Source organism: Manis javanica, chromosome 18 (assembly GCF_040802235.1).
Source record: "Manis javanica isolate MJ-LG chromosome 18, MJ_LKY, whole genome shotgun sequence".
Classification (NCBI taxonomy): Eukaryota; Metazoa; Chordata; class Mammalia; order Pholidota; family Manidae; genus Manis; species Manis javanica.
This window is the reverse complement of record NC_133173.1, coordinates 883,920-907,818: the sequence shown is the minus strand read 5'-3', so window position 1 is coordinate 907,818 and position 23,899 is coordinate 883,920. Positions and strand designations below refer to the sequence as shown.

Genomic DNA, 23,899 nt, shown 5'->3' with positions numbered 1-23,899 from the left:
AGGGGAGAGCCTGGGCCTGTGTGTGTCTGCCCTGGTCTCCAGCCAGAGTATGAGGGGCACAGGGGTGAAGCCTTGAGAGCCAAGTGGTCTGAGGACAGGCTGCAGTGTCCGAGAGCTCATCGGGAGGCACTGCCCCCCAGCCGTCCGGGACCTGCTGGGTCAGTACTGCTGCTGTAACACAAGCCTTAGATCCTTCTGCGCAGTGTGCACCTGGGGAAGCCCTGGGTGGAATCATAGCCCACCTGGGCCGTGGGTGGGCCTCCAGGACAAGGCTGCAGGCGCAGAATGAGGCCTGTCAAGCACGGCCAGCCACTGGGATTCCGTCAGGCAGGGTCCCACACCTGAGCTGGTGGGGATGTGGAAGGGTTCTCAGGTACAGACCTGGCAGGGAGGAAGAGCCCTGTTACTCAGGGACGTGGATCTGGGTTCTGGGGCAGCAGAGGATCTTGGGAGTCAGCACAGACCTGACCGTGGCCAGGGGCGAGTCCCACCAGACACTTCGCTGCTCCATCTGCAGGGACTCGGGCAGCCTGTGCCCCGGCCCAGGCTTCCTGCTCCAGGCCGGCCGTCACTGGAGCCCTGAGCCCCTCGCTGCTCTTCCCCGCCTCCCACTCAGCCTTCAGATGCCATGACGAAAGCCAGTCTCCATTTTGCAGGTCCTGCGTCCAGCTTGGATGCCCTGGGAGTTGCCCCAGGAAACTGTCCCGGGGACCCTGCTCCTCCTGGGCCACCTCTGGGTCGGCCCTCCGTGGAGCAGGTATGCGAACGTCCCTGGGGGCCCTCGGCTCAGCCTCCCCTGGGACTCCCTCCTCCAGGCCTGCTGGTCCCCCAGGCACCAAGTCAGATCCCTGCCAGGTAGGCAGGGGACTGAGCTGTGCTGGCTCTCCTGAATCTTACTCACAACTGGGCAAGTATCCTGTGTGAACCAGGCTTCCTTACGTTACCCTAGGTTGAGCCAGGCCCCTGTTGGGACCCTGGTTGATACCTCAGGGAGCTCAGTTCCTCCAGGAGCCCATGTGGGCATAGTGACCCTGACAAGGTCACCCCACTGAGTCACCCGGGCCTAGCAGGGCCCTCTAGGTCACCCCGGGCACAGTGGCCCCAACTAGGTCACCCTGCTGGGTCACCCCAGTGTACCAGGGCCCTCTAAGTCACCCTGGGCATGGTGGGGCCTGCTAGGCTCATGGAATCCAGGCACTAAGGTCGGACATGGCACCTGCTCCCTTCTAAGAGACAAATGTGTCGGGAAAGCTTCCTAACCGTGGGCACCACCCAACCTAACCGGGTGCCAGGCAGGGAGCAAACCTCCCCTCCAGGCAGATTTGAGCCGAGGCCAAAGGCCGGTTACCTACAGATGCAGCCAGGCAGGTGGGGGGCACGGTGGCCGCACGGTCCCCACAAACAGCCCCACCAGCTCAGAGGCAGGTGCGGAAGAGTCAACACAGGTTCCCCAGAGAGGCGGAGAGTAAAACAGGGTGGCCCTCCTGGCAGCTGCTGGACTTGAGGCCATGCTGACCGGAAGCCAGAGACCTGCCCAGGGCCAGGCCCCAGCACTGGCGTGGAGGTCTGGCAGTAACTGGGCGAGGTCCCCTCAGGCTGAAGGGGACACAGAGCTGTCAGATCCCGGCCAAGGGCTCTGGGACCTCAGAGTCCTCATGGGGCAGAAAAGTGGGGGAAGGCTGGATGGCAGGCAGTGTGGGTGCTCTTGGCTGGTGCCTGGTGTCTGGAGGTCCTGTGCCCACATGGCAGCAGAGGAGGCGTGATATGGGAGAGCCCAGGACCACTGCTAGCTTTCATCATTGGCCTCTGCTTCAGGGAGCACTGTGCCAGCACTGAAGGCATAGTGACAGGAGCAGCAGGCCTCCACCCTCCCTCTCAGAGCTCAGAGCCGCCCTTTGGCCTCTGTCAGGACTGCCCGAGCAGGCCAGGTGAGGCCGATCAGCAGGCAGCAGGTCTGTGTGGCCTGCATCCTGGGAACTGGGGCTGGCGGGGTGTCAGGGAGTCCCGTGCAGCAGCTAATGCCTGTCCCTCTGGTGGCCCCGATCCAGACCAGCTGCCCTGGAATGTGTACAGGGGCAAGTGCAGCAAGGAGCCATGGGGTGGCCAGCTATCCTGCCTTATTACCCAGGACTGCAGATTTCCTGGGACAGTGCTTAAAACAGAACCAGTCCTGGGCACATTTGGACAGTCGGCCACCTGGGGACGAAGCGGTGAGGCCCGAGGCTTGAGGCCCTTGAGAAGGAGGAGTGGCTGTGTGAGTGGGCACCGTGAGGGACGCCGGCCCCAAGGCAGGGCCGCAGGCTGACCCTGGAGGTGGAGTGCTGCCAGCCAGTGTCTGCGCCTGGATGCCTGGATGGCCGCAGCTGCGTGTTTGGGAAGCCATCAGTGGCATTCCTGACCCAAATTCCTCCGGTGGTGGTTCATTAGTCATTCTTATCCGTGAGGAAACGGGGTCAGGGAGACCTTGGAGATGGAATGACAGACGCTGGTGGTTTGGGTGCCGTGGGTGCTCCATTTTCATCCCTCGTGGCTGCACACAGTGATGACCTGGCCAGCCGGCCCGGCCGGTTCTCCTGTGGCACCCTGAGCACCGAGCACATGACAGGGACTCAGGAAAGGTTTCATGAGTAAGTGCACAGGGACGCACGTCAGCTGCTGTGGGAACTAGGGGCTGACAGGACAGCACCAGGCGGTGATGCTGATCGATTTGAAAGGACCGAGAGGACCAGAAGAGTCCCATAGGAAGCTGGTTTCAGGCAAGCAAACCGGAAGCCCTCAGGCAGCAACCGCGCAGTCACCGTGGGGCCTACGTCGCTGAATTTCCTGCAAAGGTGCTGCCTGTTTAGGGGCCTCCCACCGTCTGGTCTGACGGCAGGTCCAGCTCTCGTTCATCTGCTGGCCATTTCTTCCTCCAGACAAAGTGCTCTTCCCACAAAGCGGGCACCTTGCTCCCCGAGCACTGGGCAGGGCGTTGGCAGCACGTAGGAAACAGAGCTCCCTCCGAGGGTGCCTGTGTGGCCCGGGAGTCTGCACAGGACCATCTCCTCGCCCCCGGCCTCAGTGCAGAAGCGAAGCGAGGCGTACACGGGCAGGTGCGGGTGCTCCCCCTGTAGGCCGTGGTGGGACCTGGCAGCTGTAAGCCAGAACCTTTAGTCAGCCAGAGGGACCCCGTCCCCCGAGACTGGGGCGTGCCCTGTGGCTCCTGGCGTGTCCTGCACCTGCGTCCTTGTCACCACCGCTGTCCCTGGCCTTGTCTACAGACACGACTCTTGACGCGCCCCCAGCCTCTGTGAGCTTCACTTGGCTCAGCCTCCTTCATGCCAACCAAGGCTGGCAGATGACTGACTCGAGTTTTACCCAACTCCACCCTCTCTGATGCCCACGCCCCTGCCTACCCACTCATTAAATATTTACATTCAGTGCCTCCTCCGCGCGGACAGTGGGCTGGGCCCTGGCTATACTGGTAAACAGGACGAACCGCTGTGCAGCTTGTGAGGGGACGAACCAGGCAGTCACGTGCAGGGTGCTAAGTCTCCGCCGCGTCACACCCATGGCCATAGGGCGGAGGAGGGGCTGCTGGTGCCAGATGGAGCGGGGAGGCTCACGAGGGGCCTGCGGCGCTGTGTCTGGGCCACAGGCTGTGCGGTGGGCCGCAGCTGCCTCCGTCACCCACCCCTTCACACGCACATCCGTGGCTCACTCCCCAGCAGCCGAGACACCTGTGTGCCAGGTGCTCTGCTGGGCGCTGAGGACGCAGTGATAGAAGAGCCGGTTCCTAGGCCGCACTGGACATCCAGGCCCCTCCCTGCTCCCCGCCGCTGCCCAGAGGCTCTGCGTTGCAGCTCCTGCCCCCTTTGCGGGTCTCCTCTGTCCTTTCGTCCTCTGCCCAGAGGTCACCCCCTCAAGGGAGGCTCCCTGCCCCTTGAGCAGATTACGGCCCGTGGTGAGGCGCCTGTACAACCTGCCATTTTCTTTCAGAGCATCTGCAGTTATGTCTTCGTTAGTGAGACTGTGTCGTTACGCTGATCCTCCCAATCATCTTGGTCAGAGACTCACTTATTACAGTAGTTATGCTGTTTAACACATGTTAATGCATGTAACAAATAACAAGTTAAATGGATGTTTGGATGGATGGATGGATGGATGGATGATTAAATGGATGGACGGACTGGAGCTGAGGTGGTGCTGGCAGGTGGGAGACTGACCCAGTAGCAAGGCCAGGAAAGAGCTGCACATCGGTGAGTGGGCCATGGCGGTGGAAGTGGGGATGCTGGGAGAGCGTCCGCAGGAGAGACCGTGCAGGAGGTAGTGTCTGACTGAATGTCGGGAGAGAAGCAGAGGGAAGGACGCAGGCTAACAACCAGGGTTCTGACGAGTGTGGGCTGGGGAGATGGACGGGGAGAGGGGGCCAGTTGGGGCGTGTGGGCAGAGGGGATGACCTGCTGACTTGGAGATGTGTGTGGAGGCAGTCAGGTGGAAATGTTAAGCTCTTTTTGGTCACTGTGAAAGTTAGGGTAACACTAGCTGCTCTAAGAAATGAGCTCCGCAGCACTGGGGGCCTAGCACAATAAAAGGTTTTTATTAACCGTAAGAAAATTTGGGACCACATGGTGGCCGATGCAGGCATTCTGGGCCAGCGTGGTGGCATGGTGCCCTGGTGGTTTAGGGACCCTGGATTCAGCTTGTGGCCGCACCATCACCTAAGGCCTCGGAGCTGGGGAGACCAAGTGGAGGGCACCCCTGCCTCTTACCTCCCTGGCCCCCAGTACCACCTCGGTCCAGCCTCTTCAAATTCCGTGAGGTAGAGCCTGCCTCCCGCCGTAAAGCCCCAAATCCGGGTTTCACTCTCAGACTTCCCTGAGCCCCCAGCATGGGCTCTGTTATTCAGACGCTCCTGGACTCGGATGCTCTGGTTGGCAGAAGCTGGGCCATTCCAGTGAGGGAGGCCATGTCCGGTGCTCAGAGGCCGCGGCGACGGCGTTCCGGCCCCGGCACCTGCCCTTCAGTGTCAGCGCCGTGAGTGGCCCAGGGTGTCCTCTGGGCAGTTATGTGGCATGATCTTGAACACTGTCCTTTGCTGTGCAGCCCGGTTGTCCCTTCAGAGATTCTGTGAAGGTACTTAATACCTTCCTCAGCGAGGTTTTTCTGCTTCAGTTTGCCGGAGGTGTTTCCTGTTGCTTGCAGTGGATGCTGGGTCTCACGTGGACCGAGTCCAAGTGTGTGGACTGCGGTTGGACACTCAGGGGCCGAGTGTGAGCTGCCTGGGCCAGAGATGTGCATGGAGGTGTCTGAAGCCGCGGGACGGGTGAGACTGCCCCAGAGCCCTTGTCCTAGCAGTGGGAGAGGGCCCGGCAGTGCCTGGACAACCAAGCCAGTGGGAAGGAGCACCATGTTCCACTCCGTTCGCAGTCCCCAGGGCTCTGCTTAGAGTTCGCTGTTGGGGAAATCACCTCCTTGTCCAGGGAAATCAACCGTTTGTCTCTTCGAGCCATGCTCTCTTCCACGTGGTTTTCTGCTGCTTTGTCCACCATGAGGCCGACAACAGCACTCGCTCACAGAGTGACATTGTCAAGTTCGTGGCATCTGTGACACCGTCCTTACCTGTGCTCACCCAGTGCAAGCAATCTTGGCAGTCGCAACGGGCATTTCTACCTAACAGCTGCCTCGGAGTCCTCGACCCAGTGCCCCAGGCAGCCTTCTAAGCTCACGGGAGCTGCCTACTCGCTTGCTCAGGCCATCGGCTTAACGTTTTTCATGGTGTTTTTACATACATCGTCTTGTCTCTTTACATAGCAGCTTTAGACAGTAGTTGCTACCGGGCCTATTTCATAGATGAGAACACAGCTAGCTCAAAAAGTTAAGTGACTTTCCGAAGTTACACAGGTAAAGCATGGTAGGGTCAGGATCTGAACTCAGGGATCTTGATGCCAGACCTGAGGACACCAACAAGGCGTCCTATAGGTCACTGGGGCATCTCACCGCACATCAGTGGGAGTCCAGAGCGGTGGCTCCGTCCTGCGCTGCTGGCCCCATAGACGGCACCTGTTCATCCGGCCGCCAACGTGGTCCTGTTTGAGGTAGTGGCCGCTGCCTCCTAGTCTTGAGCTGGTTTGGGCGAACGTTTGGCTCTGTGTTCTAAAAGCCGTGGGTGTGTGCAGCAGCAGACGGAGAACATAAGCCTCCCCGTGGATCATGTCAAAGTGGATCATGGGGAGGAGATCTGTGGCCACTGATGCTGAGGGACAGAATTTTATCCAACAATTCACGTGTTTAAGAAAAGAAACATGTCTGGCCCTTTGCAGACCCACGCGAGGCCCAGAGAATGGCTCCAAACCACAGGTGGTGGATGCAGATTAATGTCCACTCACCTTCTAATTGTGAGGCTGCACCTGAACCGGCATTTTCCGGCTTCCCCTGCCCCTGCAGCTCATGTCCTGAGTCCCTTCCTGCCCGTGACATGGAGATCTGCAGGGACCGTAGGGGGGCCAGGTGGACTCGGTGGCTGTCGTGGCTTCCCAGTTTGGAGGTGGCTGGGTAGCAGCGTCCAGCCCAGAAGCTCCTCAGTGTACAAGCCGCAGGCCCTGCGGCTGCAGGTGGCCACGCTGTGGCTCCTGAGGCTCGTTCCAGTGTGTGTTTCTTGGTCCCTCCAGTGGCTCAGTGACCTGCCTTTCTCCCTAAATGGGTGCCTTTCTGCTCAGATGAGCTGAGGCACGCGCTTTGCTCTGCAGCTGGGAGCCCCGACCCTACCTGCGCCCGGGAGGAAGGGACCTGCCGGCAGCTGGGCTCCTCCTGGTGATGCGTGGGCCTGCACAGTCGGTCCTGGGCCTGGAGAAGGCGGTTGTGCTACGGCTCGGGCTGCAGCTGAGTGTGTCCTTTTCTGAAAGGGAAGCCCAGGTTCTGGGGAGCTACATGGGTTTCCTGCTGCAGGATGCCATCGGGGAAAGGAAACACGGAGGAAGTGTGCGTCCTGCTCCGCACAGGACGTCGTTGCACTGAGCACCTCTTTGAATAACGAGGCCCAGGGCTGCTGTCTCTGACCCTGCTGTCCATGGTGGGTGTAGGGTGTGTGTGTGTGAATAACAGAAGGACCTGTCCTCTGGGGAATTCACTCAGATTAAATACTGGGCCTGTCTATTAATCACACTCCTGTTTGCTGTGTTCTGGTGCTCAGACACCTGTGGCCTTGGTGACCCTGAGGACACTGCTGCCCTAACCAGGCTGAGCCGGGCGTGGAGGTAGGTGAGCAGCTGCCAGGCGTCAAGCCCTTCAGATACAGATCAGCCGACTCAGAGCCCTGGACACCCACGGCCCGGCCCCACGCCCGCCACAGCCTCACGGCCCCTTCGCTCCCCCCATGTCGCCCCCATGTCCTCTGTTTTGGGCTCACACTCTGGGCCACTCATCACTGAGAGCTCCTATTGTGCCTAGAGTGGGCTGAGATTCAGATGCCCCATCCTGACCTTGCCCCCCGCTCACGTGTTTTTCCCTGTTTCCCTGTGACAGTGCAGCTCCTTGCCTGCATGCCCCCCTGCACCCCCTGCCCCCAGACCCACCCTGGTGCCACCCCGTGTGGCCCCCGAGGCCCCCATCCCAGCTTCTGTGAGTGCAGCAGCCTGCTTTTCCAGAGGCAGTCGCCTCCTGATCTGGTGGCCTTGCATACTTAAAAAATAATAAAGCCTATATTTTTTACAGCCATCTCTTCATTCATCCATCCATTTAAAGAATATCCACTTAGGCCTTGTACCTGCCAAGCATGGTTCCGGGCCTCAAGAATCCAGTGACACCCAGGCACCATCACCGCCTTTATGAAGTATAGTTAGGGCAACAAACGTGAGATGCATAATTAGACAAATACATGTAAAATTAAAGCACATGACAAATTATGAGAAAAACATCTATGTGAGCATAAGGGCGCAGGCTGTGGCTTCCAGATTAAAACCTGGCTTGGGAGCCAGGCGAACAGCGGAGAGCGTTTCAGGAATGAGGATGGTATGTGCAAGGACCCTGCAGCAGGAGAGGCGGGCGGTAGGGCGGCCAAGCATCGCCACAAGGAGAAGCAGGCATCAGTCGCAGGCAGGCTGGCAGAACTTGCTGTCCAGAGCTTAAGGACTTGGACTTCTTCCTGAAAGTAACGACACATCTTAGAAGGGTTTTAAGCACAGGGTTTTCTTGTCCAGTTTATTTTTTTAAAAGACCACATGGCTTCTATGGATGGATTAAAGGGGAGATGAAATTGGCAGTTGGGAGACGAGTGTAAGGACCGGTGCCTGGCCCGGGGTGGGAGCAGCAGAGGCGGAGGAAAGGGGATGGATGCGGGGTCTGTCCAGAATCAGAATGGCTGGGGCTTGGTGTGAACGGAAGGGTGAAGTGGGCTGGAGGCTGCTCCGTCTGGGCCTTGGCCCCGAGCGTAAGGGGTATGGGGACGGGACCCTTGGTCTGACAGCCTGAGCGTCTCCTGTGTACCCAGCTCTGCCCAGCCCCAGAGGAGGTCCTGAGCCCCGCTTCTCCCCCAGGGGTCCTGGCGACCTGGCGGACCTCTGCCCTCAGAGGACGCCCTGCTGCCCTGACCCCAGCAGAACAGAAGCTTCTACGGGTGGTAGGATCTGAACCCCCCACACCCCTACCGCCCCCAGTCTGTAATGTTCTTTGAAAGGAGTCATGTGCCCTTTTGGGGGTGGGCAGGGCAGAACCACTTCTCCAGGATGAAGAAGACATCCCTCCTCCAGGGAGCACTCATCAGGGACCTGGTTCTCCCCAGACCGGCCCTGCCACACCCACTGTGCCCCCACCTGCCCCCCGTGCATGGAGAGCTGGTTTTTCTGTTGCTAAAGAAAGCTGGCTGCTTTTTTTTTAATCAAATTTACTGAGGTAAAATTTACATGCAATAAAAAATACACCCATTGTACATGTATGACTTGATGTGGGTTTTTTTTTTTTTTCCCAGCTCACTGTGTCTTTATAAGTGTCTACACCCAGGTAACCCCGTGCCAGCACAGTCAGGAGCTAGAACATCACCACCTCTGAAAGTCCCCAGGGGCCTCTTTGCAGCTGGTTCCCATAGCCCAGCCCAGGAGACCACCGATCTGCTCCCCACCCATTACGAGATCATAGGGCTGCCTGTTCAGGAATTTCGTGTGAAGAGAATCACATGCCTGTAATTTTTTGGTGTCTGGCTTCTACTTAGCATAATGTTCTAAACACGCATCCCTGGTGTGGTGTGATCGGCAGCACGTTCCTCTGTGTTGCTGACCTGTGTCGCACTTCGGGGAGGCACCATTCCGTGTATCTGTTCCCCTGTTGGTGGACATTGGGGTTGTTCCCTGTTTGGGGCAGTTCTGTGCACGGCTGCTATGAGCGTGAGTACACTGCTGTGGTTGGATATATTGTTATTTCTCTTCACTAAAATACTGACAATGGATTTCTAAGGTTGTATGGTACATTCATGCTTCATTTTACAAGAAACCCCCTGACTCTTAGCCGTGACTGTCCCATCTACAGGCCCACCAGCAGGCACAAAGTTCCTGTCATTCCATGTTGTCGTCATGCCTGCTGTTTGTCAGACTTTGTTTCTTATTTCAGCCATTCCAGAGACACAGAGAGATGACCCCTCAATGTGCTTTTCTATTTTTTTTCTAGCTTTATTGAGGCATAATTGACAAATAAAGATGTTAAGTCTGTAGAGTATACAGCATGGTGATTTGATAGACGTCTGTACCGTGAGATGAGTTCCGTGAGCAAGCTGGCCCCTCCCGGCCTCGTGGCCGCGTGGGAATGTTTCAGGTCTCCTCTCGCCATCTCTCGAGTGCACACCTTTCAGGCAGTCGCCCTGCTGTGGGTCAGCTCCTCAGAGCTTAGTCGTCTTCTAACTGGAAGTTTGTGTCCTTTGACCAGCATCTTCCTAGTCCCCCTGGGTAAACACCAACCAACCCACAGTCTGTTTTTATGATTTTGGCTTTTTCGAATTCCACAGCTAAGTGAGATCATGTAGTATTTGTCGTTCCCCGTCTGACTTACTGTACTGACCCTCAAGGCCCATCCGTGTGCAAAAGGCAGGATCTCCTTACCTGTGGCCGGGTGATTCTCCATCGCGTGCATTTGAACCACACCCTCGTCCCTTTGGCCGTTGCCGGACACTTGGCTCGTCCCCAGATCTGGGCTCTTGTAGATCGTGCTGCAGTGACCACGGGGGTGCAGGCATCTTTCTGAGATGGTGATTTTGTTACTTTTAGATAAATACTCAGAAATGGAACTGCTGGATCATACGCTTTCCTCTTTTTAATTTTTGGGGGAACCTCTGTACTGCTTTTCAGAGTGGCTGCAACAATCTACGTTCCCACCAACAGTGTGCAAGCGTTCCCTCTTTTCCACATCCTCAATGTGGTTTTAATTTGTTTTTCCATATCGACTAAGGATGTTGAGCTCCTGTTCACGTGCTTATTAACCATTCATCTGTTGTTTAGCTGCCTGCTCAAATCTTTCACCCACTGAGAAGACAGTTGTAAATAGTGTTGGGAAGACCGGCCAGCCACATGCAAAAGAATGAAACTGGACACTGTCTTACTCATGCCTCACACAAAAATAAATTCAAAGTGGATAGAAGACCTACATATAAGACCTGAAACCATAAAACTCCTGGAAGAAAACATGGGCAGTAAATTCTTGAGCCATCAGCATCAGTATCGTTTTTAGAGACATCTCTCCAGGCAACAGAAACAAAAGTAAAAATGAACAAGTGGTTCTACATCAAACTGCGAGGCTTCTGCACAGCAAAGGACACCATCAACAAAATGAAAAGGCAGCCTAAATATGGGGACTATATTTGCAAATGAAATTTCTTATAAGGGGTTAACTTCCAAAATATATGAAGAACTCATGCAACTCAATTTTATTGTGTTTTTTTAAAAACACAAATAACCTGATTTATTTTATTTTTGTTTTTTTATAAACACAAATAACCTGATTAAAAATGGGCAGAGAACCTGAATATTTTTCCATGAGGCACACAAACGGCCATCAGACACATGAAAAGAGGCTCCACATGGCTGATCGTCAGGGAAATGCAAATCAGAACCACAGTGAGGTGCCGTCTCCCACAGTCAGAATGGCTGGTGTCGACCAGACGAGAAATGACAAGTGTTGGCGAGGACGTGCAGAGACGGGAGCCTCATGTAGTGCTGGTAGAAATATAAACTGGTGCAGCCACTGTGGAAAGCAGTATGGAGGTTCCTCAAAAAATTAAAAAGAGAAATACCATATGATCCAGCAGTTCCACTTCTGGGTATTTTATCTGAAGAAAATGATAAAGATATATGCACCCCTATGTTTATTGACGCATTATTTATAATAGCCAAGATATGGAAGCAACCCAAGTGCCCATGAATAGGTGAGTTGATAAGGAAGATGGGATACCTACACACAACGGAATATCACTCAGCCATAAAAAGAATGAAATCCTGCCATTGCAACAACACGGATGGACCTAGAGGGCATCAGTCTAAGTGAAATAAGTCAGAGAAAGACAAATATCACGTGAATTCACTTATATGTGGAATCTACAAAAATAAAACAGATAAACAAACAAAACAGATTCATAAACACAAGAACAGACTGGTCGTTGTCGCAGCCGAGGGGGACGCGGGGACGGGCAGAATAGGTGGAGGGGATAAAGAGGGACGAACTTGCAGTTACAGAATAATTTAGTCACAGAGAGAAGCGCAGCTCAGCAGTACTGGCCCATCTTACAGTGACAGGTGGTCACTATACCTCCCGTGGTGAGCGGTTTGTACTCCATGTAATTGTTGAATCAGTATTTTGTATGCCTGAAAATGATGTAATATTGTCTATCAACTATACTTGAGTAAAAAATGATAAATCTTTTGTCCAGTTTCAAAAGCTGGGTGTTCATCTTGTTGAGTTACGAAGTCTGTACATCCTGGGTGCAAGTCCTTGGTCAGGTATGTGTGCCGAGACCTTTTTTCTTCTCATTTTATTAACCGCCTTTGAAATTTTTAATTTGTCAGTTTTTTCTTTTATGGCTTCTGAGTTGGGCTGGCTGGCTGGTGGCCTGATGAGGCTCCTCCCGGCAGGGACCCTAGGGTCACCGTAAGAGAGGTGAGAGAATGAGGACTTCTGGTCTCCAGGGCAGAGAAGCGTGCGGGTGGGAACGTGGAGGAGCCTGGGAGGGAGGACGGATCAGCAGGGTGGTTCCGAATGCAGATCCTGACGCAGGACGCGGGGAGGGTCACTGCAGCTAAGGACGTGTTGAGGGCTCGCCGTGGGGGGCCCGCTGTGGGCTCGTCACAGTACGCAGCACCCTGAGGGTGGGTGCTGTTGTCACCCGCTTTATGGGTGGGGAACCTGAGTCACGGGTGATGAAGTGACTTCCCAGGGCCGGGCTTCTGTGCAGTGGCAGAGCCCGGACGTGGGCCCACACAGACTGGTTCCTGGCCCTTAGCCACTAGGGTCTTTGTTTCCGTCAACTAGGGCTGCTGGCTGGTGAGTATGAGCAGCCTGGAAAGAGCCTGCTGCAGGGAGGACCCCGGGGACCCTCGCCAGAGCCCCCCACAGCCCCCACAGCAGGGAGCTGCCCAGCCACCCCTCCCGGAGCCGGCCTATCCCTCCAGTTCCTCCGGCTGCGCCGCAGCGTGGCCCCTGAAGACACAGAGGCCCACGACCCTGCCTCTTCACCAGCGCCCAGGAGGCCTTCCTGGGGCCCCCGCTGCCCGCCCTGGGAGCAGGGCCTGAGGGTGCAGTGGGCGCCGCGCTTCCTTTCCTGCGGGCTGAGGGGGCGGCCATGCTGCACAGAAGCAAACGCGGTGGACAGAGCGAGCATATTTCGGAAGATCATTTGAACAGACAAAACCTCTTTTTTCCGTTTACGTTTTTAAGCCATGAGAAAAACCCGTACGTTTTGAGGCTGTGACAGTGTCAGAATCGTACCCGGCTTCTTTGTTGCAGAAAGAACATCTGTGTCTCAGCCTTCGGGCAGTGGATAGTTACAGAGGAGAGACTAGAAAACGGGAACTGAAAAATTATTATGTATAATTAAAATCCTGTTCTCTGCAAAAATCTGAGGTTAAAAAAAAGACCTCAAGAGGTCCAAAGCCAGCAGACAGTCAGGTGTAATGGAGCCTGAAGGGCCCAAAACGAGAGAGAAGAGCTTTGGAAATACTAACAAGGTCCAGGGTTTGGACCAGGTTTGAAGCCGAGATGAACTTTTAAGTGAACTCACCTTTGGTGAGGTTTAAGTGAGACCCTGAAGCCACAGTAACCTGTAGGTTTCATGAAGATTGATCCTTAATGGAAGACCTCTGACTTTCAGAGTGGACAATTTTTTACTTAATAGTTTCAAATTATATTCTTTTCATTACATGGTTGTTATACATGACCGAATTTCATTTTGAGCGACTTACGTCTCATTTTCCTAAATGTCATGCAAAATGTATTATTTAGTACATCAGTTCAGGAAGGCCAGGCTTTTGAAGTATGGCTGTCGTCACCTCTGGTTTTCCTTGTGACGTGTTCGGTGTGGAGCAATCTATCCCACGTGAATGGGGCAGGGCAAAAGGGTCAAGAACCTGCAACCAGACGTGCCCAGCGGGCACTTGGTGTGGGAATGAGAGGGAAGTGTTGCAGGAGGTGGGGGTTGTGCCAGCGGGTGGTCGGCTTCTGGGAACAGCGGGCGAGGATGTAATTGGACACCAAACATAATAGCGCATAGTATCGGTTACGCAACGGGATTCTCGTATCCTACTGTTTGGCAAACGTCCCATTTTATGTTTGCGGCCCAGGCGGTTTCAGGCCCCTATGACCAGGGACTCTGGGGTGAAGACGGCCTCACTGCCGAAGCCCCTCCATGCCCGGGGCCCCTTGAGCCTTCCTGATGTAGGGGTCTGAGGCCAGCGGGAGTCAGAGCCTTGGGAAGGAGAGGAGGGCAGCGGGGCGCCCGGCAGGCACCGGCACACCCAGGAGGAAAGGTCACTGGACGCAGCTTCCCACGCGCTGTGTCCTCATGTCCGCCCGCAGGTCCGGCAGCTCCTGGAAGCGTGTGTGTTTGTGCTCGGCCTTCTTACTCATCTACGGATGGGAAGGGAGGCTTCCCAAGGTGGTCAGCCAACCTCAGACCCGGGGGAGGGATTAGGGTTCAGGGCGGGGTTGGGGAGAGGGGGGTCCCAGCCCTGGTGTAGGCCCCAGCCTGGTCCTTCGGGCACCGCCGTCCACCAAGCCTGCCTGCGTGAAATCCCTGGGAACAGCCTGGCCTTCCCCTGCTTCCTGCAGCACAGCAGCTGGAACCCGTCCTGCCTGTGAGGTCGCCCCCCTCGCCCTGTGAACCACCGCCCCAGACCCCACCTCAGGGACGGTGGTGTTGACGAGCCCTTAGCAGGCCTGGAGGCTCTCCGGGTGTCTGGGAACGGGGTGAGCTGGGGAGGTGGAGTGCAAGGGGGCACGACTCAGGGGAGTGGCCCCCCATTACCCCAGGGAAGGAAGCTCTGCCCCCGCCTGAGGGGTCCGGCACTGGGGGCTGTCACCCGCAGCACCTCTGGAGTAAAGTCGCAAATGCTCTCAGTATTAAAACAAACACTTCAAAACTTGCAGGGAAAATAAATGAAGGAGGCACAGACCTTTCAGGAGGAATAGGTTTGTGCAAACAGGGAAGGGACTCCCTCCTCCGGCAGGTGCAGACCGGCCAGGCGGGCTCTGCTCTCTTGGCTGGGCACTCACTCGGGGCCACGGCTTTCACAGTCGGTGTGGGCCCGTTCCTGGTCCTCCACAACCAGCTGCGCGCTGTCCCGGCTTCTGCGTAGCGCTCGCATTGCGGTGGGGCCGGCTGTGCCCCAAGCTCCACGGTCTGTCTCCCCAGCCACCCCCCTGCGAGACCCCGGGCTCCCCCGTGCCTGGAGACGTCTTTTTGCCCCAGTAATTTTTAGCCTCTTTTCTTTTAATATTGTGAAATGTAACACGTGGAAAGGTGTATAAGACATAGTGCACTGCTCCCTGAGTGAGAAAGCCAGCACCCGGGTGCCTGACCCCCGGGCCGTGAGACCGGACCTGCTCAGCACCCCGCCGCTGCCCCTCCGCTCTGCTCCCGTCCCCCGAAGCTCCTGCTAGGCGCCGTCCTCTCCCCCTTCCTCCTGACTTTGATGGAAGCCACTTCCCTGCTTCATCTTTTTTATTTTTACCCAGAGAAGTGCAGCCCTGAATTCTCCAGTGTTGCTGTGCTGGTCCCGAGCCCTTTGTGAACGGGTTCATGCAGAAGGTATCCCCGCATTAGCTCCTCTGCCTCAGTTTCCGTCTGTGAGACTCACCTAGGTTGCTTGAGGGCAGTTCACGTACAGTGTTGTGTAGATTCCCATTGTACAGATAGGCCACAAGTTACCCATGCCACTGTGCCAGGCACTGGATGTGCCTAGTTTTCGGTGATGACGGATGGGGCTGCTAGGAACATTCTTCTGCGGATCTGCTCTATATGTGCATGCGTTTCTGCTGGGTACCGACCTCGAGAGGAATTTCAGGACCTTCGGGCACGCACGTGATCAACTTTGACGAACCCCGCAAGCAGCGATGGTCCCGGTTCGCACCCGGCGGCCGCCGTGAGAGCCGCAGCTGCCCTGATCTGTTCCAGCGCAGCCAGCCTTTCACATTTTAGCCTTTCTGGCCGGTGTGATGGTTTCATTTTGCATGTCCCTGATGATTATGAGATCAAACACTTTTATTTATTGGCTGTTTGGGACACTCTACTGCAAAATGCTTATTCAAGTCTTATGCTCATTTTTCTGCCCTGTGCTCTTTCTTTTTGTATTCCGGATATACATGAAAAATAGACATATATTTGACACTTGTGTGTATGTATATACATATATGTATGCATAAAACAAAATATACTTACACTCTTCATACATGTATGTATACACAGACACATATATATACATCCATATACTTGTCATATATACATCACAGTATATACATTCACACACACATATATGTACATGTGATCAGGACATTATTTTGGTAATGTCCCTCCACTACTGGCTGTTCGTGTCCGGGAAGGTGTGCCCATGGAACGAGTTTTCTCCAGAAGCTCCGTACTGGGTACCTGAGGGCACCTTTGGGAATGTACACCCCGCGTGTGCCTTCCTCGTCGGTGCACTGCCCGGGGCCCAGGGCGTGGCACACTTCTGCAGGCTGAGGGGCAGTGTGCGGCCCACCCTGGCGCTGCCCCATCCTCCTCCTGACCCGCTGCCCTTCCCTGGCTGGTATCGGCCTCTTCCAGGACTTACTGCCCGTCTCCCGCTGGAACGAGTCTCCTAAGCTCCAGACCCACCTCAGATCCTCAAACTCAGCATGTCCCGGCAGACCTCGCGCCCGCCACCAGAGGCGCCCTTCTCAGCCAGCGCACCCCTCAGCTGCCCGGCTGCCCCAGGCGCCTCGCCCCAGGGCCTTTGCTCACAGTGGTTCTGCTTCCTCGGTGCCTCGTGTCCTCATGATCTCTACCTTAGTTGGGTCCTGAGTGTCTCCCTTGTTACAAGAGCATTACCAAATGACCTAGGCTCCCCGGCCAGCTTCCATCGTCTCTGGTCCCGTCCCATCCACCCTCTGTTCTGGAATGTTCTTTCTGGGATGCAAGGCTGAGTTGGTGCCTTGCTTCAAGCCCCACACCCACAGGAGCAGGTCTGCTGTTAGCGTGGCTGCAGACCCTGTACCCCGACCCCGGCCCACTTTCTCTTGTCCTGGCTTTGGGGCTCCAGCTCACGTTGAATCCTTTACAGGCTAGAGCAGCTGCTCCCTGTGATCTCACCGGGAGGCTTTACAGTTCGCCCTGCGTGCTCCACCAGGGCACCTGGGACGCCACTGTCAGGCACGTGGCTGTCTCCCCCACCAGACCAAGCCGCTCAGGGGCCGCATCTTCCCTCCCCGATCTCCTCGGTGCCTCGATCTCCAGTGCTTACAAAGGGCTGTCGCAGCCAAGGAGTCCCTGAGCACAGGAAGGCCATTTACGGCAAGAAGACGCAGCCACCCTGATGTGCAGGTGTTTGCCCATGAGGAGGCGCTGTTGCACCTTATCAGCGGCCTGGGGGTTTCTCAAGTCAGGCCCAACCCCTGCTCCCGGGACTGCTGAGCCCCAGCTAGGCGCAGAGAGGAGGGGCCGCGGCTGCCCAGGCTTCACTTCCTCTGCGCAGTCCCCCCTGGAAACGCGAGAAGCCTGTCCAGGCGGCTCCAGAACTTTCCCCGGGGGAACCCCCAACGGCGGAGCCCCCAAGCCAGGGACGAGACTGATGCCCTTTTATGGTGAATGGAGCTCGTAAATGTCTACATCTGTTCACTCATGTCCATATGTGAATTTTTCAAAATTTATACGTAGCATTTCATCTGTATTTTGGAGTCAGTCCTGGATTTTAATCCTGACACTGCTGCTGCTAGTGGTGTGACCCGTGGGCTGTGAGCGTTGGGCACCTCCTCGGAGGGGCAGGGTTCATAACACTGTTGATGACCCTTACATGAGACTAGGCCCGCAGAGCCCCCAGCATTAACTCTGGGCTCACGCTGGACGTTCAGCATATATTCATTTTCCCTTTTAAACATCCTTTGCCTCCCGACGCTCGCCGCTTTCTCCTTTGCTTTGTAACGGCTCCCATGTCTGTCTGGGAGTCCTCGAGGGCTTGTCTGCCATCAGCACGGCTCTGTGCCGGTCCACAGCAGGCCCAAGGTAAATGCTCAGAGGTGGGATTCAGGGGATATGTACCCCCATACCCCCAGTGACCTCCTCGGTCAGGTAAAGACCTAAATCATTCAGGTCGAAGTTCTATTTTGGCTTAAAGCACACATTTGGGGGAAATGCTTGCTGGCTGCACTGTGGGTGGGGTCTGTGAAGAGCTGGCATCCTGTCCTTAGAAGGCAGGGCATCTGGGGACCCGCTTGCCACAGTGGACAGGAGAGCAGCCGCTGTGGGTAGACACCTGGCACCTGGTGGGCAGGAGGCAGCAGGCTGGGGCTTGCATCCTGGCTTGGCTGGCAGGGGGCGGGAGGAACGCAGAGCCAGAAAGGGTGGTGGGCTGGGGTTGCCATCCTCTGTTTGGGGCTCGGAGTCCTGCCCGACTCCCTCTTCCTGGGGGAGGAGGTTCAGGCATCTCCGTTGGGAGGTTTACCCATGCCTGGGAAGAGGGGGGCATCCAGGTGGGCGAAGGGCAGTGGCCCAGGTCTGCCCAGTTGAGGGAGGCTGTGAGCTGGTGACTGCGCTGTGGGCAGCTCGCTGGGGAGTCGGGCCGTGGGCCCCGGGGCTGCTGCTGAGCCCTGACGCCGCGCAGTGTGTCCAGAATGCCGCAGAACACAGCCCCCTGATGAAGCGGAGAGTCGGCCTCGGACCACTGACTGCCCTTGGCCGGACCAGGCCTCCTCATGGACTCTCAGCTCCAGGTCCTTTGCCCCCGCAAAGCCTCCAACTTGGCCAGGGCCTGAGTTTTCCCCTGTGACATTTCTCTGTACATATGTGGCATTTCAAATGGCTTGAGAAATGGGAAGTGGGAATAGATCCTGGAACCCCCGAGCTCCTCTAAGCCTCGAGCCATGTGGCGGCAGAGGCCGCCTGGGGTGGTGGAGATGGGGATCCCAGGAGGCACAGGGAGGGGATTCCCTTGGGAGGCGGCTTTGTTAGGATGGTTACTTCCTGAGGGCCCCAGAAACAGGGTCAGAAAGACACCCGACTTCAGTGAAGCGTCCAGCTTTCAAAGTTAACACAGAGGACAGAGTTTACTTGGCCTCGGGGCCCCTCGCCCAGCTTCACAGATTTCCATCGTGCTGCCCACCTTGTTCTATCTGCCTCCCAAGTTTTTTTTTCTAGAGGAGTAGTAAGTAAGTCAGTTTATTTTAGGGAACTAATAAAACCTTATCAAGATCTAAGGAGCAAAGGATTTATGGCACTGGGAGGGAATTTGGATACATCCCGGTCCATTTTCTTGGGTTACCAGTGGAAATCTGAGGCCCAGAGAGGAACATAGGCCCAGGAAGTCTGAGCTGGAGCCTGGCCTGGACATCAGGCTGTGTCTGGACTCTTCCAGCTCCAGGCAATGAAGAGCCGTGAATGTCGTAGCAAAACCTGCCGGAGAGAAGGCGGTGGGAGGACGCAGGGATGCCGGAGGTGCAGGGCAGCTCGCTCCGTGCCGGCTGTGCAGCGCCCTCAACTCGATCAGAAGCTGCGAGCCGGGGGGCACGGTCGCTTTGTTTCTCAGGCGAGAGGAATTCCAGAATGGTCATCCTGCTGGTGGGAAGGACCCAGGCACGAGGAGCGAAGCTTCTGGTCTCCGGGACGGCGAAGGGCGTTGGTGGGGCACGTCCTGGGCATGAAGGGAAGGGCCCCGTGGCTCCATGTCAGGGCACAGGGCAGAGGGGAAGGCTGAGCAGAGCCCCCCAGGCCACCGAACCCCCAGGGAAGTGCAGTCCCGCTAGGCAGGGAGCGGATGCGGGGTAGCCATCCATGCGGGGAGCGAGAGACCGAGAGACGCCTAAGGGCCCCCCAACCCCCAGCTCACCACAGCTGTTCACCCCACTCCACGAACAGTGTGTCCTTCTCGGGAGCCTTTTTTCCTGACCCTCTTTCAAGAACGTCCTCGCAGCACCGAGGCCTGTTCTTCTGATGGCACAGCTGGGGAAATGCGTTTCATTGAAGCCCTTTAGTCAGAAACGACAATAAACAACTTTAACTTTGACAAGAAGAAGAATTTATTGAAAGGATTCTGAGATGCCTCAGGTGCCTAATTATGGATGAAACAATTGGAAGGAACCAAGGGCCTGAGGGCCACTAGGACCCTCTCCCTATCTGTCATCTTTTCTTTCTGCATATGGGCTTCATTCACTTTTACCAACTTCCTTTCCAAAGTGAGAAACAGCCACTAAATGCTCCTGGGCCCCCACCGGGAGCCTCCAGGCTGGGAGAATGCGGAGCCCTGCGGGAGAGCCCGTGCCGGCTCTGCTTGGGCCCAGCACTTGGGCCTGGGTCAGTCAGCTGTACTCAGGGGTGGGAGGAAACCTCGCCATTGGACTTGGGAGCAGAAATTTTCTCAGAAAAAAAGGAAGTGGTGTTCTAAAAGAAGGGAGGGTACAACAGACAGACAGAATGACAGACGCCCTCTATGGTGTCCATGCCAGTGAAGAGCCACTCTTGCCTTTACCAAGGGAGGGACTTCCGTGGTAGCTGGTGTGATAGTCTGGATTATTTCAAATGTCCCCTCCCACTGGAGGACCGGCCGCACGACCTGCATTGTCCAAAGGGAGGTGTTGACAGGTGTGACTCAGGCAGAGGCTTGAAATGAGTTTCTGTGGTTGGGCTTGTGCTCTTGTGCAGGAGAAAAGGTATGTCGGGCACTGGTCTCACAGGAATGAGGGACGTGTGGGGCAGAGCCGCCGAGCTGACCGGCAGACCTGGGCCTCCCAGGTGGGCGTGGTACTGGGTGACCACTGGCGTGCAGCCCTGAGTCCTGGGGACGTCCATCAAGCGGCACCACTGTCGCATGCTTGGGCCAGAACAGAAGCCGCCGTCCTCAGTAAGACCGCCCTGACAAGCTGAGGGTCCGAACCATAGCCTGGCAGACCCAGGTGACCCCTCACGCTCCCCCCGTCCACCGACTCCTCCTGAGAGGACACCACCATCACCAACTCTGAAGGCCTGGGTGGCTGTGTCTGCAGGGAAAGTGAGGCCCCGTTGTTGTCCTCGGGGCTGTCCAGTGTGTCCCCTCGGGTCTGGGCTGGCTCCTCTGTAGTCAGGCTGCAGTCCAGTCCTCTGCTAGGATCCAGAACACAAGGAAGGATTCAGTAATAAGACAAACAATTTTTTTTAATTTGACAAACGATTGGAATGGATGCTTCAAAAAGAAGATAAGCAACAGGCCGGTGAGCCCACACGGAGAGCTCTCTGTTACTGTCACGAAGACAAATTAAAACCACAGCGAGGGATCGCTACGCACTCACCAGGACAGTAAAACTAAAGAGACTGCCAACTCCAGACGTTGGCGAGGACCCGGAGCACTTGGGCCTCTTACGTGCTGTGGTGGAAGCACGGGATGGTACGATCGCCTTGGGAAATGGTCGGGCAGTTTGTAATGAAGTCAAGCTCACCCTTACGAGAATATAATAGAATGCACAGGAGCCGCTTGCCACACAACCTGCCATTCCACTCCCACATATCTTCTGAGAGAGGCTGAGACACGTCCACACAAAGACCTGGACAGCCCCTCTGAGACACACCTTAGCAGCTTCTTATAAAGTGTCCTGTAAAATCAAACACGTGCTTCCTGTATCACATGGCACCCCCACTCCTAGGTGTTCACCTGGGAGAAATGAACACTTATGTTCATTAAAAAATCTATAGGCAGAAGTTTACAGTCGCGTTATTCGTAATAGCCAGAAACTATATATAAGCAACCCAGACGTCCATCTGCAGGAGAACAGAGAGACGAGCTGTGGTGTGTGGGCATGACGCTGGCCATTCCCCCGCGAATAATCGAAAGGAACAAACCACGGATAAACTCAGCCACGCAGGTGAGGCCTGGCACCACAACACCAAGTACAAGAAGGGAGACATCAGAGCACACGGCTGACTACAGAGGGGTGCGAGGAAATGCCGGGTGGCTGAAATGTTCTCCGTGTTGATGGAATGTTTACATGTGTCAAAACTCACTGACGTGCCCACTTCATGTGGATGGACTTTGCATGGAAATTATACCTCAGTGAAGTTGATTTTAAAGAAATCTCTGCTGTCCTCAGCAATCCTGTCCAAAGAGCAGATCTGCTCATGTTACTCTGCTGCTTAAAACCCTTACTTTTCAGTCGATTCCAAACTCCTCGCCCGGTGCTGGGTGGCTATGACCTGAGCTCTGTGTTCGGCATCCTGTCCCAGCGTCTGCCCAGCCCCGATCCTGCCTTTTGGCTTCAGAAGCTCACGTCCCGATTCACATCGGCCTCTCTGTGCCAGCGCCCCACCCTCTGCCCGGCGGCCTCTTGCTCACCCACAGAGTCAGCCCGGAGGCCAGCCTCCTCTGGGAAGCCCTCTTTCTACCCCAGGCTGAACCTTCAGGTCATTTTTGTACTGTGGCAGCTGACATTCTGCAGCCGAATTTTCTGGTGGTAGACCCCCTATGTGTGAGACCCCCTATGTGGTAGGCACTGTGTGTATGAAACAAAGCCCTGCATAAGCACCCCTGGACCCAGCACAGGGCCCAGCGTGTCTGCGGAGTGGGGGCTATGCGGCTGTTGGCCCTCTGTGCCTGCTGTCTGGGGCCTGCTGAGCTCTGGGCGCCTCACGGAGATCATGCCCTCCAGGGGCCTGGTTTCACCGAGCGCAATTATGCTTCCTGACCACATTGCATCCTTTCCCAGTCCACTTAGGGCAGTGGAAAGTCCGTGGCCCTCTGCCCGAATCACTTGAAGGTCCTATTCAAATAGGCTTTTCTCTTTCGTACTTCCCCAAGATGACATTTGGGAAAAGAAAAGAAAATTTTACTTTTGCCTTGCCAAGTAAAACCTAAACAGAAAAACTAAAATGTGTCAGCCATGACATCTGTCTGACCGGGAAGTGGGCCATTTGTGACACGCTGGACATCACTGGCCCTGGTAACAGCAGAGCTCAGCCTGCCCTGGGCCTTGGGTGCTGCAGCCACCGCGCACGGCCGTCGGGAGGAGTCACTGCCACCGCCCTCTTACTTGGAGGGCCGCCAGCCTGGGGGCCAGCAGGGGTGCTGCTGCATGTGATACGCCACCACACGGGCCACAAATTCCTGTGGGAGCTCACTGGAGATTTTCCTGCTGGAACAAGTGGCTTCCTTGACTGGGCCTCAAGGACGGGGAGGACCTGGGGGCACAGAAACAAAAGACAGAAAGTGTCTGGTTAGAGACAACCGGAAGAGCAAATTCCTGCAGCTGGGAAGGCACCTGAGACAGGCAGGGGATGGACCTGGTGGCCCTTACTACTCCCTGCAGCCTGGGCTGCTCCCCCTGAGCCACAGGAAGCTCTGGAGGCCCGGACCCGGTGAGCAGAGGGCGTGGTCAGGGCCATCAGAGCCGTCACTGCACGTCGCCCTGGTCATCTGCCTCACCGGGACCGTTCCTGAGAGCCCCCTGCTCCCTGGCTTCTCCCCTGCCCTCTCTCCTCCTCCTCCGTGGCCTCTACAACCTTAGCTTAAATATCCTGCCCCCCCAGCCACAGTCGTTCACACCCCTCCCCTTTCTCCCTGCCTCTCAGCTCCCGGAGTCCGCGACCAGTCGCCCTCTCCTGGGCCCACTTGAGCCTTGCCTCCCTGTGGATAAAATGAGAGTTCCTGTGGCCAGGATTCTCCCCTGGCCCTGGTTGACTAGCTCACTGCACATTTGTGGGCAAATACATGGCTGTTGGCTCTGTATAAAGAGCCCCGCCCAGTGCTCTGGGTGACACGGTGGCAGGGCTGCAAGGCTGCAGGAGAGCAGAGCAGAGGCTGGAGTGGTGGCAGCGCCGAGGACAGAGGCCCAGAGGACGGCTGTGTGGGATGACTGTGTAGAGAGGCCCAGAGGACGGCTGTGTGGACAGGGGGGCCCAGAGGCAGAGACCAGCTTGCTGCCTGCAGACCCCCTCTGAGTGGACGGGATTCTAGTGACTAACCCCCACTGTGAGAATAAAGTTGGGTGTAACCCTTTCATCCCAAGAACATTTTGCTGTCATTTCTTTGGTCACACTGAATCCACAGCAACCTTGCCTGGGGCTGAACCCCATTGGCCAGATACCCCCAAACACAGCAGAACGGGGGGACCCCCACTTAGGATTTCCTGGGAATCCGTCTCCTCAGATAGAAGCGATGCCCCCACCTGGGCCTCCCACCCGGGCCCCTGGCTTCTCTGGATGGGGGGTGGGACTTGCTCCCTTGTGTTTTGTGATCCAAGA

At 56.1% G+C, this 23,899-nt stretch overlaps 1 protein-coding gene and 1 long non-coding RNA gene across 2 annotated transcripts in view; one reads left to right on the top strand and one right to left on the bottom strand.

The window, feature by feature from the left end:
• Positions 1-23,899, top strand: part of BCL2A1 (BCL2 related protein A1) — a 51,548-nt gene that overhangs the window by 13,254 nt on the left and 14,395 nt on the right. The gene's annotated exons all lie outside the window — the stretch shown is intronic.
• LOC140847264 (uncharacterized) lies at positions 19,194-23,081 on the bottom strand. Its single transcript, XR_012127090.1, has 3 exons — positions 22,690-23,081; positions 19,524-20,773; positions 19,194-19,328 (listed from the first exon to the last, which is right to left on the bottom strand). It is a non-coding gene; the product is annotated as an uncharacterized lncRNA (long non-coding RNA).